We start from the raw sequence: 17,186 nt of genomic DNA on the forward strand, positions 1-17,186 counted from the left end.
CCTCTCCCGCCGCTCTTCGGTGCCCTCCGCCGCGATCAGATCCTTCTCCCTGTTAGGTATGGAGATGAGTGAGGGGAAGATGGTCCCTACCCATCTCCATACCACTGAAGGGCAGAAGCGACGTCAAAACGTCACTTCCGCCCATAGCTCTTAAAAAGGGACATTTTATTTTTTTCAAACGACAACATTTTTTTTTTTTTTTTTTTAATTATTGCATTTTAGTGTAAATATGAGATCTGGGGTCTTTTTGACCCAGGTCTCATATTTAAGAGGTCCTGTCATGCTTTTTTTCTATTACAAGGGATGTTTACATTCCTTGTAACAGGAATAAAAGTGACAAAAACATATTTTTTTTTTTAAAAGAACAGTTTAAAAATAAAAAAGTAAAATAAATTAAAAAAAAAAAAATATTTTAACGTGTCCCGTCTCGCCTAGCTCGCGTGCAGAAGCAAACGCATATGTGAGTAGCGCCCGCATATGAAAACGGTATTCAAACTACACATGTGAGGTATCACCACGATTGTTAGAGCGGGAACAATAATCCTAGCCCTACTCTAACTCGAAACATGCAACCTGTAGAGTTTTTTTAAAAGTTACCTATGGAGAGTTTTAAGGGTAAAAGTTTGTCCTCATTCCACGAGCAGGCGCAATTTTGAAGCGTGACATGTTGGGTATCAATTTACTCGGTGTAACATTATCTTTCACAATCTAAAAAAAGGGGCTAACTTTACTGTTGTCTTAATTTTTTTAATGCAAAAAAAAAAAAAAAAAAAGTGCGTTTTTTCCACACAAAAAAAAGTGCGTTTGTAAGACCGCTGAGCAAATCTCAGAAAAAGAGGCTCGGTCCTTAAATTGTTAAGGTTAAAAAAAAAAAAAAAAAAAAAAAATAGCTTTTTGCCCCATAAATGTTTACAATTTTTCTCTTATTTCTAAAAACAACTGAGGCCTCATGTACACTGCTGCTGGTAAACGGACTTTTAGAGGCAGTTGGCTGCTTTTTTTCAGCTGCCCCTGAACTCATCCAATGTTATCTTATGTGTACATGTACACAGGTTTGTTAAATGCCGTTTTTAGGCAGTTGCGTTTATAGGCTTTTCTTTATAGGCAAACAAATGAGTTCAGACGCCGAAGTTTCCGACGTTTCAGACGCAAAACGCCGCCGTTTTAGTTTAGAAGCGTTTTTACATTACAAAACTTAAAAATTATAGCAAATGATGAAAAACCACTAAAAAAAATATTTTAAAAACTTGTAATTGCTTGCAATGCTTCATAGACCATTTATATACCCCTAATGAGCCCTTGATCCAATCCAGTACACCACTAGCACTGCTGTTAGCCAAAGTAGAATTGGAATTTGACCTATATGTTGTTAGATTTCAACCAGATGACCCCACCATTGAGTTTTACCCCCGACTTGATCAAACATAGTTGTATGAAATTTAGAGTTAGGGTTTCCTATTAGGGTTAGGGTTTTCCCCTTGAAGAACAAGTTTGGGGTTATGGTAAGGGTTATGGTTTCCCGTTAAGGTTTCCGGTTAGGGTTCGGGGGTTATGGTTAGGGGTTTCTCCTTGAAGAACAAGTTAGGGTTAATTAAAAATATTTTAAAAATTGCTATTAAAATTTGCATAAAAGACGAAATATATACATTTAAAAAAAATGAAATTACACATACATTTAAAAAAAAAAAAAAATCTAATAATCAATAGCACGTTAAAAATTAAATATATTAAAAAAAATTGCAATTAAGATTTGCTTAAAAAAGACAAAATAAATTTAAAAAAAAATTAAATTACATATACAGCTTATAGTAAAAAAAATAAAAAAAATATATTAAATCAATTGCAATTTAAAAATTAAATATATTTTAAAAAATTGCATTTTTTCCCTCACATATGCTCATTATGGGATCCATAATAAAAGCATCGACATGAGGTAGATACAAATACGCTGCTGCTCTCTCAGCTGCTGCTACTCACTCTGGTCTCACAGAATGGCTAAAATAGTTAAATAATACTGTTTTTTGGGCTTTGGGAGGGTCCTATGATGTTATCTTAAATAAATGCTCCTAGACGCAAACACCGCAAAACGCAGCTAAACGCGGCATGCAAACACGGAAAAACGGGTGTTTTTAAACGCCGGTTTCAAGCTGTCAAAAAATTCGTTCAGAGGAAGTTGCCTCAGCGTCCCGTGTACATTAAGCCTAATGCCCCGTACACACGGTTGGACTTTGTTCGGACATTCCGACAACAAAATCCTAGGATTTTTTCCGACGGATGTTGGCTCAAACTTGTTTTGCTTACACACGGTCGCACAAAGTTGTCGGAATTTCCGATCGACAACCACGCGGTCACGTACACCACGTACGACGAGACTAGAAAAGGCCGGTTCAGAACCAAGCGCGGCACCCTTTGGGCTCCTTTTGCTAATCTCGTGTTAGTAAAAGTTTGGTGAGAGACGATTCGCGCTTTTTCAGACTCGTGGCTTTCAGATCGTTTTCTGCTGTTCAGTTTGTGCTTGTGGGTTTGTATCTGCTCTTCAGTGCGTGCAGTCAGTTCGTATCAGAGTTTTCTGTGTGATCTTGCCTGCTCGTTGCTGTTTTTCAGGTCGCTCTTCACAGGCCTTGCTGTTCTTCAGTGCGTTCTGTTACTTCGTTCTGAGCAGCCGACCGTTTTCTAGCCATGTTTCGTATGCGTACTCCTCGTACAGTTCGTGCTGTGCGGGGGCTTGATGTTGGGGTCCTGACCTTGACACAAGTCCAGTCCATGAACAGGGTGGGGAGGAGTTCATGGACCAAGAATTGGTCGCTTCAGCGTGACCAGTTCTCTCATATGCCTTTGCTCCGTGAGATCCGTGAGAATAATCCTGATGATTTCAGGAACTTTCTCAGGATGACGGACCCCGTATTTCACCGTCTGCTGGCTTCGCTGACCCCCTATATCAGCAGGCAGGATACCTGCATGAGGCAAGCCATCACTCCGGAGCAGAGGTTGGTCGCTACCCTGCGGTATTTGGCCACAGGGAGAAGCCTGCAGGACCTCAAGTTCTCGACAGGCATCTACCCCCAGGCTCTTCTTTGTGGACATTTACTGCTTGTGTTTGTTTGAGCTGACCCTGACAGAAATGTGTGGAGTCCAGAAAATGTCGTGATTGTGTAACCTTATACAAAGCACCGTTGGCTGTTATTTACTAAATGCAAAGACACTTTTCACTACAAGTGCACTTGCAACTGCACTGAAACTGCACTTGTAGTGCAAAGTGGATATCCCCTTAGGAAATAACCCCCATTTTCTCATAAAACAACAATTACATCACCCCAAAAGTGTTGTAGCGTGAGACAATAATCCACACATTCTTGATGAGCAATCTTTTTAATACCTGCACAATCACATGTGCATTTACCCAAGGTTTTTCTGACAAACCAACATGTTTGTTGTATAACAATTTTTGTGGTGTCCTTATCCAAAATCAAAATGTCCATTTTATAGAAAACAGGCCTGTGTAAAACCAACAAGAAAGACACAAATCTTGATCTTACAAAGTTCACATTTGGTAGAACTGGAAGGCAATATCAGACATGAGTATTTAGGAACTGTGTTTGATATTGCGTTCAGATGGGGGGAAATCACCCCTGGAAAAGCCAAATTTGGAAGATGCACACAAATTTCCCAATGTCAACATGTGCTAGCTGCCATCACGGGGGATCAAGGGATGTGTTTTGGGGGAGAAAGCCCTTCCTCACCGCTACTTTATTATTGAGGAAGGGGTTGCACCCCCAAAACGCGTCCATTGATCTCCCGTGATGGCAGATAGCACATGTTGACACACTGTGTGCATCCTCCAAATTTGGCTTTGGGAAAAATCACAAAAACATTTCGCACATTGTAGCAGACAAAAGAAGAAAGTGATTTGGAGGGGTTTTAAACTCGCCCCAAAACATCAATGATGTTTTTATATTTTGGAATAACATCATTGATGTTTTGCTTGATGTTTTCCAATTGTAAATTACACCCCATGATCTCCCCGATCAGGATCTGGGCACTTTCGGATGTGAAAGGATCTGGATCCACAACCTCACGATCACCTAAAAAGAGAGGAAACCCAAAATAAATTAGGTTTCAAAAAAATGCCGCAATCCATCTCTTATCGGAGCCTGTGGTCGCAGACACTCACCTGTTGTGGTAACTAGTTCCACCACGTCTTCTTCCTCCTGCTCATCTTGTGTTGGGTGGATTTCCCCTTCTTCCAGAGGGGGGGGGCTCTGGTCTCCTCGGGTGAGGGGTGTCCTCCGAGTCTTTTCTCCCCTATGTAAAACAAAAATGGTATAATTAGCACACAGATATTTAATGTCAGAACTATAAAGATGAAACATTGCTTGGAAGTGGGGTACAATTGTCTATTTTAGCCGAGTTCCAAGATGTAGCTTTTTTAGTGCCCTTTGTCAAGCTGCAATACTTTACCTGTTTGGTAAAAGCTTCACAGATGTAGCCCCCCCTATAGTATACACTGGGGCACCTGTGTGGCCCCCCTAATAAAAATGGTGTTCTCGTGTCCCACACTAGTGCTCCAGTGTCCAGATGTGAAAACAGCTGCTGAGTGTCCTCTCCTTACACACAATCTAGTTTGCATTTCATTCTAGTAACAAAGCCATCTACACAACCCAATTCTTTGAAGACAAGTATAGGGCGTCAAAATGGTGGCCAAATGCATATGGCCTAAACAATGGTATTTTATCGTCCGAAATAACAATGTGTGATCCGAACGAATAATGTGCCCATGAACATGAAAGTTGCCATTTTAAACTGTACAACAGTTCCTAAAAGCACATGGAGCAGCACGAACGTAATAAACATAAAGAATAGGAACACAGCACAACTACTTACTTTTTTGCAGCAATCTCCGGATCTTTCTGTACTGCTCGTGTTCTCGTAATTTCAGGTCCGACCACCGCTTCCTGAGCTGATCTTTCGATCGTCGTACCCCGAATTTCCGGTGCAGACTCCTGACCACTTTCGCCATGATCTTGGCCTTTCTGACATTGGGGTTGGGGTAAGGCCCATACTTTCCATCATAGCCGGCCTTCTTCAGGATGTCCACCATCTCCAACATCTCCCCAAAGGACATATTTGAGTCCTTTAATCTCCTTCTGGATCGGGACGTTTCAGGCTCCAGCCTTTCCTCCTCCTCGTTGCTACAATTAGCACGATCCTGCTGTCTATCCGCCATGTGCTCTTCCCCCACTGCGCCGAACGAAAAGGGGCGGGGAATAGACTAGAAAGAACGTCAGGGGCGGGCGGAGTTATACGCATGCGCAGTGTGTATAAATCGTAACGCGCGCGTCTTACGTATGATCTGTGAGCGGAGGAAGGAGCATCGGAGACGTCGATCGTGCTAACGAAGGTAGGATCTAAACTTGGGCCTATACTGCTTCGAAATGGAAGCCTATATTGTAACAAGATTAGGGGAGTTTGGCCTGACATTAGGCTTTGTCTTGTGTTGTGTCTTACAGAGAAAATGGATGGGTTCAACGACCACAATTTCCTGCCCCTGTTCATAGACAAGTACAGGGAGCTGCCCTGTCTGTGGCAAGTGAGACACCCCCACTATAATCACAAACAGAAGAGGCAGGCAGCGCTGGAGAAACTGCTGGAGTTGGTGAAGCCGGTGGTCCCCACAGCAACCATCCCTTATTTGAAAGCTAAAATTGGTGGCCTGAGGAGCACTTATCTTAGGGAGCGCAAGAAGGTCACAGATTCCCAGAGGTCCGGAGCTGCAGCAGATGACGTTTATGTCCCCAAGGTGTGGTACTATGAGAGACTGCGATTTCTGTCAGACCACACTGAAGTCAGGGAATCCCTCTCTACTCTTCCTTCCACTCTTCCTTCCACCCCAGCTGAGGCTTCCGATGTCCAACCTGGGCCTTCCAGCCAGGAAGAAATGGAGGAGCCCAGCTGGAGTCAGGTATAGCATTCTTCAACAGATTTCTGGGCAATAAAGAAATTATGTTTACTAGATGTTATTATTGATCACTAATTGCTGATTGAAAGTGTTTTACATATCAATAGACAGTAGTGGGCACCCAAAATTGGGAAAAGAATGAAAACTGCTGGGCTCAGAAGGATAGTCTGTTATATTTGTTAACATTCAATTTGCAGCAGTCAGGAGGTGAAAATTGTGTGTGATTGATGAATAAAAAACTAAAACTATGTCCCTTTTTCATACACAGGAAGACCTCAGCCAGGAGGAGGCTGTGGAATGTGGCAGTCAGGAGGAGGCGGGGATTATTAGTGTCAGCCAGGAGGAGGCGGGGATTAGTGGCAGCCAGGAGGAGGCGGGGCTAAGTGGCAGCCAAGAGAAGCCTGGGACAAGTTGCAGCCTGACTGAGTCTCAGGTCCCTCCCCTCCGCCTGCCATATAAACGAGCCAGGAAGGCCACTCCGAGTCCCGTGCAGGATTCAGCGTACAGGCTGATCCAGGAGGCTTCTGCGTCCCTCAGAGCCTTCCCCAGTCCTGAAGAGGCCTTTGCCTGCATGGCTGCCACAAAATTGCAGGGCATGCAGGAGGGTCAACGCAAGATCTCTGAGGACCTGATTTATAAAGTCCTTCGTAAGGGGGAGAGTGGGGAACTGACACACAAGACGGATGTCATTGAGAGGGACGATCCTCCTCCTCCTCCTGCTGCCACAACTCCACCACCACAGCCAAAGCCTGTAAGGAAGCGTGGAAGGAAGACCTGAGAGTGATGACCCTGGGTTCAGTCTGGTCTGACAGAAGATGCAGTCTCTCGTATGACCACAGCCTGGGGACACAGATGTCATCTGCTGCTTTCCGGATCTCTGGGACTTCTGGACCAGACTGCCCTCCCTTATGATATGGACTCCTCAGGCCACCAATTTTGCTTTTAAATAATTGATGTCTGCCCTGGGGGTCCCAGGCTTCACCCACTTCTGCAGTTTCTCCAGCGTTGCCTCCCTCTTTGTTTAGTTGTGAGCCCTTACTAAAATTTTTTTGGGTAAATTCTACTCTCCTGTGTGTGTTTTCATCCAAAAAGGACAGTTTGTTGGTGACGATTCAGGTACATTTCTAAAGTACAATGTTAAATTAACAAGGGACAACAACACCAAACAATCTCCTACAGATTAAATAGAACAACATATTAGTGGTGTTGTGGGAACTTGTCACCAAAAACACACACAAACATTTTCGGGAATACAAATCAAAATCACCCAAAAAAAAAAAAAAATAAAAAAGAGAAACACAAAAAAAGAATCTACATTAAAGTCCAAAAAAAACAAAAAATTTTGTTGTCAGATGTGAGAAATCAAAATATATTGAGGGAATCCCGATAAATAGTAACGAAATAAGTTTGTGAGAAGTGTGTGCGAATATGAGCAGCAAAACTACTTCATTCTTGTCACATTATAAAGAAGAAGAGAGTGCGCTGTATTAAACCATTTTGAACATTGCAGCCTGACGAAAGTGCTGTATCCATTCCGAACGCTACGTTTACCAGAACGAGCTGTCCCGTGTCGGAATTTCTTCTGAGCATGCGTGGCACTTTGTGCGTCGGAACAGGCCACACACGGTCGGAATTGACGCGATCGGATTTTGTTGTCGGAAAATTTTATCTCCTGCTGTCCAACTTTGTGTGTCGGAAAATCCGATGGAAAATGTCCGATGGCGCCCACACACGGTCGGAATTTCCAACAACACGCTCCGATCGGACATTGTCCATCAGAAAATCCGACCGTGTGTACGGGGCATAAGACAATCCATTACATGTCCAAAACCTGGAAAAAGCCCAGGGACTCAAGGTGGGGTTATACATGTTTAGAGAAGAAGTAAAGTTCTGCTGTTGTGATTGTAAAGGCAGAAGGTTTTTTATCTAAATGCAATCAGATAAAAAGCCTTTTCTCTGCAGCAGCCCCCTCTCAGCCCCCCTAATACTTACTAGAGCTCATCTCTACCCAGCGATGTGCACGAGTGCCTCGTCCATCCGGGACTCTCCCTTCTGATTGGCCAATGGCGCCGTTGCTGTGCCTCAGCCAATAAGGAGATGGGGGTGGGGGGGGGGGCCGAACCCCAGCTCTATCTCTGAATGGACACACGGAGCTGTGGCTCGAGTGCCCCCATAGCAAGCTGCTTGCTGTAGGGGCACTCGGCATAAGGGAGGGGCCAGGAGTGCTGGCAAGGGACCCGAGAAGAGGAGGATCTGGGCTGCTCTGTGCAAAACCACTACACAGAGCAGGCAAGTGTTACATGTATTTTATTTTTAAAGAAAAAAAAAAAAAAAAAAAAAACAAGAGACTTCAGTATCATTACTTTAACTGCAAGCAGGCAGATTTTGTATTGCGGAAGGGACTTGCAATGTGCTTTCTGTAATAAAATACACTTGCCTGCCTGTTAGCAACTGAGCTTTGCATGCGCAGCTCAGACTTCAGTGACCAGCCCAATCTCTGTGTGCCAAAATGACACAGGAGTGATGCCATCCATATATGGAATATTAATATGTATTGGGCTGCCATTAGATTGGGATGTAGAGAACCTGTGCCCCTTTATATCAAGTGTCCCCATCAGAGTACCCTTTTACATCAGTGTCCCCATCAGATCCCCCCTACATCATGGTTCCCATCAGAGTTCCCCTTTACATCAGGGTCCCCATCAGAGCACCCCCTTACATCACCTGTTCCTATCAGAGTGCCCCCTTACATTAATTGCCATCTTACATCAAATGTCCCAATCGGAGTGCCCCCCTACACTAACTGTCCCCATCAAACTGGCGCATGGATTAGTGTATGCACTCTGAGACCTGGAGGGGTGAAACCAAAATCTGGCAATAAAAAAGGTTTCAAAAAGGCATAACCAGCAACATTAAGACCCAGGACAATAAACTTTAAAAACAAAGTCTCCAGGAAAAACATGGCTCTGAGATAAAGGCGCACTGGTTACTGCCTCCTAGTATTAGCAGTGGTTTTGCCTCCAAATGCTACAGGTTGCATCCTTTTCACAATCACAGCAATGTGTACTAACATGTGGCTCAGCAGTCAGGACATGGCAAAACCATGGCCCAACCACCCATTTTCAATCAACTCTTCCTCTACCAATGGAAGGAAGCCTATTGTTTTCAGTAGGAATTCTTTCACATCAGTATATTCTTCGGAGGCGTGTTAAGAAAAAAAAAATTGAACTTTGACAGTAGTCTACAGATCAATCATTTAGTCATAGAAGGGAATAGTTATTTCTAAAGCAATTGTATGTACTGTATAGTACCATGACAGCCCCATTTTTTCTCTTTTTTTTGTGCATTATTAGTTTGAGGATGTAGGTACAGACCTGGAGCTTAGTAATTTAGTCCTCATTAGATTAGAGGTTATAATAATGTTTGGTGATGTTAAAGAAAAATGCTGTATGGTGTATTTTTGGTGCTTTGATGTACATATATCAAAAATTATTAAGACACATGTGAAATGCAACTAAATATTGCATCTAAGATTAAAGAAAAGCTGTTATTTTGCACATTCAAGACAGTCTCTTATGACCCCCTTTCACACTGAGGCAGTTTTCAGGTGTTTTAGCGCCAGAAATAGCACCTGTAAAGCACCTGAAAACAACCGCCTCCCATTCATTTCAGTGTGACTTTTCACACTTGGGTGGTGCGCTTGCAGGACGTTAGGAAAAGTCCTGCAAGCAGCATCTTTGGGGCGGTTTTGAAATGAAATAAAATGAATGGTCAGCGCTTCTAAAGCACCTGAAAAGCACTTTGGAAGCTCCGCATCACGGGATTTTTTAACCCCTTCTTTGGGGTTAAAAGCGCCCCACTAACGACCGAAACAAGCAGCGCTTTAGTGCTAACACAGCCGCGGTCCCAATGTGAAAGGGGTCTTAAAGTCCATTCCCATACTAAGTTTCCCTGCACTCCCCTACCACTCTCTTGGCTCTCCTTGTTACTGTGAAAACTGTAATGAGTGACCACTGGCTGAACTACCCTGTTAGAAGCTCATGTGGCTGCTAAGGGGGGCCAGAATGTGGGGGAGCCTGGGTGGGGCCCAAAGGTCAAGGAGCAGTTGGGCTCTTCGGCAGTTAAGCTGGGTTGCTTAGCCCCATACAGACCTTTGTAAGCGCGCTGTGACAGCTCATTCCATTGCTGTTGTCACTTGTAAACAGAGCTAGTAGAGGAAGTCTCCTATTGCACACTTCCTCCACCAAGGCTCTGACAGATGACATGATATCATCTAATGCAGAAGACATGAGTAGTGGAAGACTTTCTCTGCTGGCTCTCTTAACAAGTAACAGCAGCAACCATGTGATCTGTCACAGCATGCACAGGTACCACTCTGACGGAGGTTTAGATTGGGCTGGAATCATTTGTTTGCATTTTGGTCTGCAGACATCATCAGAAAAGTGATTAGAGAAAGGGAATGAGCAACAGCAGCAAGAAATTTCAATTGAGGTAATAAAATAACTCTGCTATCTAACATTTTGTACCTCACTCTGCTATACATTACCATTCTGTACCACCTCATTCCATATGCCATGCTGTACATTCCCAATTCACCGAATCCCAGAATGCACACCAAACAAAGGGCCTTGTGCAGTAGACACCAACCCACTGACATCCACAGCGTTTACTAAAACATCTTGCAGAAAAGGTGTCCTACATCAATAACTTCAAAAAGCGATGAAAAAATAGCTTTTTTACTTGCTCATCAAAAGCCAGTATCACAGCCTAAAATCGGAAAAAAATAGGGATGTGTCAAGCCCACGCCAGCTTGTGTTTGGCTGGAAAAAGAGATGATGTGGGCTTGAAACATATCAGTTTCTTAAGATATTCGCTGAGCTGCAGCCTTATTGTAAGAAAAGAACAATGTTTGCCTTACCTGTAAAAAACCCCTTCTTAGAGCACATTACAGGACAAAGGAGGCTTCATTTTGAGGAGTATTGAATTATGCTCTACCTTCAGGTGATTGGAATGCCAGATAGCAAAGTTTCACAGCATAAAAACTCAACAGGAACAATCCGCTTACCAGAACAAGAAAGGTCAGCGTCCACCGAAACCCAAACACCCCCCTGGTAAAACTTTGCCAGTGTATGTGCAGAAGACGGGTTGGCTGCCTTACAGACCTGGGAAACCGAAGCCTGATGTTGAGAAAAGCATGAAGCACCAACGCTCCTAGTGGAGTGGGTCTTCACAAGAAAGGGAAGTTTCGAAATTTCAGGTCATATGCCGGAGTGATAATTTGTCAAATCATCACTTGCCCAGCAAGGAGATGCAGCCTGTACCTTCTGGGAGCTACTAGGAAACACAAACAAGGCATTAGAATGACAAATCAAGACTGTGGCAGATTAGCAAAGCCTTAACCACATTCAAGCAGTGGAAAGTAAACTCCTTGTTTTGGAGCCAAACAAAAGGAAGGCAACGCTATGTCTGAAACAACTAGACCACCTTAGCCAAAGAAGCAGTTTTGCGATCCCAAAACAGTGATGTGGTAAAAAAAAAAAACAAACTAAATAAGAAGTATACATAACATACTGTACATTATCTAATCTGCACCACCTCACACCATAATGCCATGCTGCGCGTTTCTTATTCTACACTGCCATTTTTTGCTGTGGGGCCTGCGATTATTAGTTACGCCCCCGGTAATGACATCTGTCAAAATTATTTGTTTACATGCGTCACCGACAAGAGGCACTAAAAGCAGTACATTAACATGCTGTAGTGGCCCAGACTGTAAACCTCTTCCCCTGAAGCTCAGTGTCATGGTTTGACCTTTGTAACACTCACACAAACACTTGATACATTTAACTGGAAGAGGTGGCTACTCCACCAGAAACTGTATCAAGTAAGGGAAGCTTGTGGCCAGACTAGTGATGTCAAATTTCCAGAAACTTTGAAGCCACGAGGAAAAAAAAAAAAGTTAGTTTTCTCTCCGGGTCTTCTCCTCTCTGTGCCGTCTTCTCTCTCTTTTGCCGGGTCTTCTCCGCTGTCTTCTCCCTCTGCTCTTCTTCTGATGTTGACTCAACGCGATCTCACAATGTAATGCTGGGTCCGCCGTGTGCAATGACTTATTTGGCGCGGGGCCACCCGCTGACCTCGCCCCCTTGCAACGTCATCGCCCGCTGCATGATAGGGTGATGATGTCACAAGGGGGCGGGACCTTCTGATGACGTCAGCGGGTGGCCCCGCCCCATGCCAATATAAGTCATTGCACACAGCAGACGCAGCATTACATCGGGAGATCGGGTTGAGTCAGCAGAGGGAGAATACGTCGCCAGAAGAGGGAGAAGACGTTGGAAGAGAGGCCGGAGCTGCCTTAAGAAAATACTTAAAAAAAACCTGTGTACTGTGTATTTTTGACCTTTTTTTTTAGGTTAATGGGTAGGGGTACCCCCTACTCATTCACACAGGGAGGGGGGCCGGGATCTGGGGGCCTACCCTTGTTAAAAGGGGGCTCCCAGATTCAAATAAGCCCCCACAGACCCCGACAACCAACAGTCAGGGTTGTCGGGAAGAGGCCCTTGTCCTCATCAACATGTGGACAAGGCAACCCCCCATTTTGAGGGCATGTGGCCTGGTAGCTAGTCCCCCCCCCACCTTTTCTGACCTACCGGGGGGGCTGCGTGCTCAAATAAAGGTCTGGGATGGATCTTGGGGGGGGGGGGGCCCGTCTTTTTTTTATGGCGTGGGGGGTTCCCCTTAAAAACCATACCAGACTGAAGGGTTTGGTATCGTCCTGGGGGGGGGACCCCACGCCAATTTTTTTTTTTTCATTTTGGTGGGGGGTTCCCCTTCAAGATCCTCAGCACACAAGTCGCACCGCAAGTCGGATCATAATGATCCGACTTGCGGTGCGACTTGTATTCAAATCAATGGGATTCCATAGGGAACCATTGATTTTGAATAGAGGCAGAGAAAAGCGTCCGAAAGCTAGCGCCGCTAAAACGTGCATTTACGTCAATGCAAAACACTGATAAAATCGCGTTTTTAATGCCGTTTTTTAACTGGCATCAGTACTGGCTTTACAGCCCATTTTTTTTATAACGCCGTGGGCATGAGGCCTAAAGCTTTAGAAGATAAATAGGGAGGTTGCCAATTGCTGACCTTCTTATAAAAAGATTAGCTGCCTGGATTTCATGCTGATTCTCTGACTTCAGTAGTCTGACCTGAAATGTGCATGTAGCCAGTCAAGACAGGACCCCTTATTTGAAAAGCTTTTTTTAGGACAGTAACTAAAGAAGTCATTAGATTAGCAAGCTAGGGAGCAAACATTTTCAGGAGGAAAAATCAGCAATGGCCTTTATATTTATGTCAACTTTGGTATACTTTAACCACTTCAGCCCCAGAAGAGATTTATCCACTTCCTGACCAGACCATTTTTTGTGAAACGGCACTGGGTTGCTTTAACTGACAATTGCACGGTCGTGTGACACTGTACCCAAATAAATTATGTTCTTTTTCCCACGAAAAGAGCTTTCTTTTGGTGGCAATTGATCACCTCTGCAGTTTTTATTTTTTGCGCTATAAAAAACAAAAACAAAAACAAAAAAAAAAAAAAAAAAAACCAACAATTTTGAATAAAAAACAACATTTGTTACTTTCTGCTATAAAACCTTAAGGTGCCAACCAAGACAACATTTTTTTAATACACAGTACACCAGAGCACGATACACAATTTAAACTTAAATATAATATATATCAATATCCCTTGTGTAAGTTCAAGGCATCTTTACATAATGTTTAAAGAGAAAAAAAGAATATATATATATATATATATATATATATATATATATATATATATATATATATATATATATATATATATATATATATATATATATATATATATATTTTTTTTTTTTTTTTTTTCTTCCCACACACACACACACATACACAGTGGTTTCACCTATTGCTTCTCCAGGAAAACACAGATCCACCAAAATTGAGAGCACTTCAAAACATGCCTCTGGGCCTTCACAGGAAGAAACCCCCAATACATCACCTAAATCCAACCAAATTTTGGAAGCAAAATGTGGACCACAGCAGAGGAAAATAAATTATTGTTGCTAAAATCAGTTATTCAGAACAACCACAGCACAACCAAATTAAATGGATGATCAAAAGGGTCCAAACTTTGTAGGGCTGTATAATGCCAGCATAGGAGTCTTTGGGCTGCAAATTTGGAGCTAAGGGACGCCCATGTTTGTACTATACAGCCCGACAAAGTTTGTACCCTTTTGATCATCCATTTAATTTGGTAGTGCATAGGCGCCCTCCTGTGGTAGTTCTGAATAACTGATTTTGAATCGTACACTTTCCTTTCTCTATCCTGCGGAGCACATTTTGCTTCCTACTTTTGGTCAGATCGAGGTGATTTGTTGGGGGTTTCCTCCTGTGAAGGCCCGGAAAGATGTTTGAAGTGGATGTCTGTCTATGAATAATGCGCTTCCTGAAGAAGCAATGTGCGAAAAGGTTGAAACAGATGTGAAGACACCTTGAACGTATACAAGAGAAATTGCACTATTTGTAGTGATTAGTTTTCACAAGTTTAATTTATGTCTTAAGGTAGAACTATAGCAAAAAATGGCCTGGTCAGAAAGGGGAGAAAAAATCTTCCGGAGGACAAGTGTATATAATAAAATGTTTGATTTTGGGTTTAACACTGCTTTAAAAGATATGTAAAAAAAAAAAAAAACAACAACTTTAACCACTTGAGCCCCGGACCATTATGCTGCCTAAGGACCAGAGGTCTTTTTCCAATTTGGCACTGCGTCGCTTTAACTGCTAATTGCGCAGTCATGCAATGCTGTACCCAAACGAAATTTGCGTCCTTTTCTTCCCACAAATAGCTTTCTTTTGATGGTATTTGATCACCTCTGCGGTTTTTATTTTTTGCGCTATAAACGGAAAAAGACCGAAAATTTTGAAAAAAAATGATATTTTCTACTTTTTGTTATAAAAAAAATCCAATAAACTCAATTTTAGTCATACATTTAGGCCAAAATGTATTTGGCCACATGTCTTTGGTAAAAAAAATGTCAATAAGCGTATATTTATTGGTTTGCGCAAAAGTTATAGCGTCTACAAACTAGGGTACATTTTCTGTAATTTACACAGCTTTTAGTTTATGACTGCCTATCTCATTTCTTGAGGTGCTAAAATGGCAGGGTAGTACAAAACCCCCCCAAATGACCCCATTTTGGAAAGTAGACACCCCAAGGAAATTGCTGAGAGGCATGTTGAGCCCATTGAATATTTATTTTTTTTGTCCCAAGTGATTGAATAATGACAAAAAAAAAAAATTATTTACAAAAAGTTGTCACTAAATGATATATTGCTCACACAGGTCATGGGCATATGTGGAATTGCACCCCAAAATACATTTAGCTGCTTCTCCTGAGTATGGGGATACCACATGTGTGGGACTTTTTGGGAGCCTAGCCGCGTACGGGGCCCCGAAAACCAATCACCGCCTTCAGGATTTCTAAGGGTGTAAATTTTTGATTTCACTCTTCACTGCCTATCACAGTTTCGGAGGCCATGGAATGCCCAGGTGGCACAAAACCCCCCCAAATGACCCCATTTTGGAAAGTAGACACCCCAAGCTATTTGCTGAGAGGCATGGTGAGTATTTTGCAGCTCTCATTTGTTTTTGAAAATGAAGAAAGACAAGAAAAAACATTTTTTTTTTTCTTTTTTCAATTTTCAAAACTTTGTGACAAAAAGTGAGGTCTGCAAAATACTCAACATGCCTCTCAGCTGATAGCTTGGGGTGTCTACTTTCCAAAATGGGGTCATTTGGGGGGGGGTTGTGCCATCTGGGCATTCCATGGCCTCCGAAACTGTGATAGGCAGTGAAGAGTGAAATAAAAAATTCACGCCCTTAGAAAGCCTAAAGGCGGTGTTTGGTTTTCGGGGTCCCGTGCGCGGCTAGGCTCCCAAAAAGTCTCACACATGTGGTATCCCCGTACTCAGGAGAAGCAGCAGAATGTATTTTGGGGTGTAATTTCACATATTCCCATGGCATGTTTGAGCAATATATCATTTAGTGACAATTTTGTGCAAAAAAAAAAATTTGTCTCTTTCCCGCAACTTGTATCGCAATATAAAATATTCCATGGACTCGACATGCCTCTCAGCAAATAGCTTGGGGTGTCTACTTTCCAAAATGGGGTCATTTGGGGGGGTTTTGAACTGTCCTGGCATTTTATGCACAACATTTAGAAGCTTATGTCACACATCACTCACTCTTCTAACCACTTGAAGACAAAGCCCTTTCTGACACTCATTGTTTACACGAAAAAGTTATTTTTTTTTTTGCAAGAAAATTACTTTGAACCCCCAAACATTATATATTTTTTTAAAGCAAATGTCCTACAGATTAAAATGGTGGGTGTTTCATTTTTTTTTTTTCACACAGTATTTGCGCAGCGATTTTTCAAACGCATTTTTTGGGGGAAAAACACACTTTTTTTAAAATTTTAATGCACTAAAACACACTATATTGCCCAAATGTTTGATGAAATAAAAAAGATGATCTTAGGCCGAGTACATGGATACCAAACATGACATGCTTTACAATTGCGCACAAACGTGCAGTGGCAACAAAATAAATACATTTTTAAAAGCCTTTAAAAGCCTTTACAGGTTACCACTTTAGATTTACAGAGGAGGTCTACTGCTAAAATTACTGCCCTCGATCTGACCTTCGCGGTGATACCTCACATGCATGGTGCAATTGCTGTTTACGTTTGACGACAGACCGCCGCTTGCGTTCGCCTTAGCGCGAGAGCAGGGGGCGACAGGGGTGCTTTTTTTTTCTTTATTATTTTTTTGCTTTTTTATCTTATTTTTAAACTGTTCCTTTCATTTTTTTTTTTTAATCATTTTTATTGTTATCTCGGGGAATGTAAATATCCCCTATGATAGCAATAGGTAGTGACAGGTACTCTTTTTTGAAAAAAATTGAGGTCTATTAGACCCTAGATCTCTCCTCTGCCCTCAAAGCATCTGACCACACCAAGATCGGTGTGATAAAATGCTTCCCCAATTTCCCAATGGCGCTATTTACATCCGGCGAAATCCAAGTCATAAAATGCTCGTAGCTTCCGGTTTCTTAGGCCATAGAGATGTTTGGAGCCACTCTGGTCTCTGATCAGCTCTATGGTCAGCTGGCTGAATCACCGGCTGC

The 17,186-nt window shown here is 42.6% G+C and overlaps 1 protein-coding gene across 2 annotated transcripts in view; it reads right to left on the bottom strand.

The window, feature by feature from the left end:
- PARG (poly(ADP-ribose) glycohydrolase) overlaps positions 1-17,186 on the bottom strand; it is a 213,011-nt gene that overhangs the window by 183,346 nt on the left and 12,479 nt on the right. The gene's annotated exons all lie outside the window — the stretch shown is intronic.

Source organism: Aquarana catesbeiana, linkage group LG08 (assembly GCF_042186555.1).
Source record: "Aquarana catesbeiana isolate 2022-GZ linkage group LG08, ASM4218655v1, whole genome shotgun sequence".
Taxonomy (NCBI): Eukaryota; Metazoa; Chordata; class Amphibia; order Anura; family Ranidae; genus Aquarana; species Aquarana catesbeiana.